Source organism: Pholcus phalangioides, unplaced genomic scaffold (genome assembly GCF_987345545.1).
Source record: "Pholcus phalangioides strain wild (caught in Gottingen) unplaced genomic scaffold, Ppha-v1.0 ptg000007l_1, whole genome shotgun sequence".
Lineage (NCBI taxonomy): Eukaryota > Metazoa > Arthropoda > Arachnida > Araneae > Pholcidae > Pholcus > Pholcus phalangioides.
This window is the reverse complement of record NW_028301600.1, coordinates 20,287,417-20,292,089: the sequence shown is the minus strand read 5'-3', so window position 1 is coordinate 20,292,089 and position 4,673 is coordinate 20,287,417.

Sequence of the window (4,673 nt, the reverse complement as noted above, 5' to 3'; positions counted from 1 at the left end):
TGGAGATGAAATTCCATGTTGCTAGTATTGAAAAGTTCAACATCTTGTGATTTTTTAATTTCACATATATTTAACAGCAATAGCAATCTGTGTTGTTTTTGTTCAGGGGATAATAAGCAAGAAATACACTACTGCAAAATAAAGATGCAAAACCTTGTGCTGTGTGTATGAAATTTTCACCAGAGACAGTGCACATGTAGATGAGTGAATAATCACAAAATCAAAAGGAAATATTCTTTATTTTATGTTGTACAGAGAAAAGTAGGAAATGTATCAGTAGCTTGTACCCCCACACTCCAATGCAAGCTTGAATGGATTGCGAAAGGCTATGATAGAGTACTTTTAAGCACTGTTGCTCTCCAAACGAGGGTCTGGTGAATGAACCGAGTAAGGTACATTGTGTATGCTGCGGCTCTGTATACACCGTAATAGCACTCTTACAACATGTGGATATGTATTATTCTATTTGGACAATGTGTCATGTGGCTCGATGAATGGTCCAGCCACTAGTTATAAAATACCAATAACTTATTGCTAGGATGTCAATGTTGCTCTGACAGCAATCAATTCTGACCCATGATGTAAAGCTTACGGCACTTCACATCATCAACCTTACACCTTATGTATTGTTTATGTAAACAGTATGGTGCATTTCTTCTTTCCGGAAAAGAGACTATATATACCCACTGTCTACCATCATTTTCAACAAGGCAAAAGTGATATTCATCCCTGGAGGCGACATCTCTCCATTTTAGGATGTTCCAGCTACCTTTAGCTCTATACCAATGCAGATTATATCCTCTGTGGATCCGTGTCAGATTATATTATTGCCACGAGAACTGCTGAAGTCTATTGTGTTCAGTCTGGGTTGTGACAGGCAATGGTCAAACACACGGTCAGCTTGTGCACTCTGACAAAACTGTTCCTGGGTTCCATTCATCCGAGCAAGTGATCAGCTTGTCTGTCAGAACCTTCTTGGCGAGAGCTTGTGCCTCACAACACTGCCACTATTTGTAAACAGTGCTCTCATTTTGATCATCGAAGCTCTCAACTTCTCTGTGCAATAAACTACTTTTTTTGTATGCCAATAATTTGCCCTCTTTCATTATTTGCACATTGTTGAAAGTGCACTCAAACTTTGACACCCTATGGATAGAATAGAATCAAACAAGGGAATACAGTAGAAGGATAAAGTACAAGTAAACCTATCAGAGAATAGGGCAGCAGCATGTGTGTTGAATCTTTAGACCCTAATGTTCATATTAGTGATAATCCTACCATTAAAACATGGGAGATGGGGTTTTTTTTTTTCAATTTAAAAAGCCACTATATAAATATATATAAAACTTATGTAGCATTTCCTTGTTTTAATTGTTTTTTTCCCATTATCAGATCTGCCACCTTGAAACTCAAATGGTGTCATATTCACTGAAAATTACTTCATAATTTTGCATTTCTTTGCCCAAATTATTTGTCTTCCAAAATAGCCTACAACAATTGCTAACATCTTCATAGAACCAGTTTTTATTTCCGAGGCAATCATTCATAACATTTTAAAAATCATAGTTTCACATGCATGTTTTTCTGTCTTTCTATTCCAGAAATTATGTTCAAAAATGTGGTTATTAACCTCTTTAAAGTTTTTGTTCTTGCTCCTTCTTTCAATAAAATGTATTTTTCCTCCTAATGCAAATCCACCAAAAGTAGAAACCTGGGGGGTTTTAGTGAAAAGAGAGAAAAAGATTATTGTAGTTAATTATTTTTTTACATGCTTGCACAAATAGGTTTTAGCGATTCTATAACAAAGACAATGTGGTATGTGGAGATTGGGAGCCGTCTGTGATTGAATATTAGTCATAACAGTAGGTAGCAATTTTCGGCCAAGAAACAAGTATTTGATATATCATTTGTTTCTCGTATAAAAACAAGACTGGGGGTTTTTTTTAGACGACAGCTTTTAAAACTTCTTACATTAGGGACTGTTTATATAATTTTGTTGGTAAAACTGTTGTCAGAGCCATGGGTGAACAAGTACCCGCAGTATTTTTTGGCATGCGTCTGAGCACACTAGAATTTATTCAAAAATCAGAATTTTTTACATGAAGCTCAAGCCAAGCATCACGGGTCTGATCTTCCCAGATGCTCCTGAATTTAATCCTCTCCACTTAAACTAAGCATTTAGATCCTAGCATCATGGGTACTAGGATCTAATATGTGACATTGAATGAAACATATCAAACAAAAAATACTAAATGAGAAATTGATCCTCAAGTGTATTTCGACTGTTTTGTCGAAAAAGAACTTTTGGATATAATATAATATTATATGGACAGATAACTATATAATGCCTAGTAAACTGCTAGCAAACTGTATAATGCTGAATTATCATAGGTGTAAACTTGTATCTGGTCCATGAGTCCAAGACCACTCAATATTTGCCACCATCTCAATAAGGCAAAAATATTGGATTTGAACCTTTCTTCACCCCACAATATTTTTTATTAACTTCACGCCTTCATATATTGTACTTGATATTAATTTTAATTTGATAATACACTAGTCTTTTAAACCCTCTCTACAAAATTATTCTAATGTACGACCCCTGAGCAAAAACACACACAGAAAAAAAGAGAAAAGATTTAGAGAGAAAAACATGTTTTTATCTACTCGCACCAAAAATGCTTAAGGTTACATTCTTATCTCAAATCGGCACAAATACATGGCAAACAAAAGAATGGTGTTTGTATTTCTTCTGTGGAACTCCCGACATAATATTACGTCAGAAATACTGGATGAGTTAAAATAACATGTTTCTTCAACAGCACTAGGAAAATGAAGACATTAAATTCAGATGCTGAAAGAATAAAATTCATGTACACACATTGAATATACAAGTCCACTTTATAAGAAATGGAGTCTGATAAACTTCACACGTGTGGTGCCGGGTTGATGCTCATGAGCAAAATGTGCCAGCTAATTTTATTTTAACCTGAGAAAACCTGATGTTACTTTACCTGGAATCACAAAACAACACTATCAATATACAATACAGTAAATTTCTTTTGTGCAGCAAAAACTGTGTGCACACACAAAAACACTTTCAACCATCCGATAGCTGAGCACGCTGTAGCTCAGAGGAAACATTTCTCATGAATGTGGCATTTTGTACATGACTGAAAAATTTGCTTGTGACAGCATTAAAATATATGCCACAATTTGAAAGGGTACTGTAGGGAAAAAATAGTTCCACAGAATTTTGGTTTTGAGAAGTGCAAATTTATGCGCCTCAACACAAAAAAAAAAACTTTTGTTTTAGTTTTTTTTCTCTATCAAACTTGGTATAAAAACCACCTGCAATTTCTAGGAAATGATAATATTCAAATCATCAAATATGCTCGATATCGATTTTAGAGTAAAAATACTTATTGCATGAAGTTCAAAGATTTTCCCAACTCAATAAATTTAAGGGGGACTTAATACTTTCAACATGGTAAAACGCTGCTCTAATAAAAATATCATTAAATATATTAATTAACCATTGATTTATTTTAAATTTTTTACACATGTTCTTGATTGTATATGCTATCCTATGCCAGTATAAAGTTTTACATATCTTGTTACATAATTTTTTTTGTAAATTTTCAAAGAAATGCATTAAAAACAGCTTGTGCGCATGATAAAATACCATGACATGAGATGAAGCAAAAGTTTGAGATTTCATTGGCTCAGTCTTCTTTAAAATTGAATTTTAATTTTTTTTTTAAATTTCAAATTTAAATAAGATTGAGTCAATGAAATCTCATACTTTTTCTTCACTTCATGAACTGAAGTTTCCTTTATTTCGAATCAATTACATTTTCATGGCATTTTATCATGCAAGTTTTTTTTTAATACCTTTTTTGAAGATTTACAAAATATTAGGTATCAAAGATATGTAATACTTTTTAGATTACTTTTCTTGATTGTATACATGGGATATTACATATAATCAAGAACATGTGTAAAAAGTTTGAAATATTTAATATTTCTATTAGGGCATAATGTTTCACCATGTTAAAGGTCGTCCTAAGGCCGGGATTACACTATAAAAGTTCTTTTATAAAACTTAAGAGAAGCAACCAATAAACCTACCTGTGACATTCGAGCAAATGTAACCAGTATGCTTATTGGTTGCATATTTCAATTTTTGTAAAAGATCTTTCACAAGACAAGTTTTGACTTTTTTTTCCACCTATCACAAAATTATTTAACACAAAGAAATTTGTCACACAGACCACTGAATTTAGCTTTCATACATACTTTATTCCATAAAATGTAAATTGATTACAAAGGAAAACAAGCTAAAGAGCATCCATTTAATTACATAAAGTTGTCTTAGAACAGAATATTGTATTTTATCATTTTTAAACATTAAATAACTACTTCAGTCTGAAAATACAGTAATCAACTTATACAACTGATCTCAAGCAGAATATAGATCATAAGTTACATTATGACTAGATATAGTCGCAATGAAATTATGACTGCTTATATTATTACTCATTGATTTACAGTTGGTTAAATATCTATAATATATATATACACAATAAAAAATTGTATTCTTGTGGGAAGGGGGAAAAAGACATATATATATATATATGTGTATGTATACATACATACATATATATATGTAT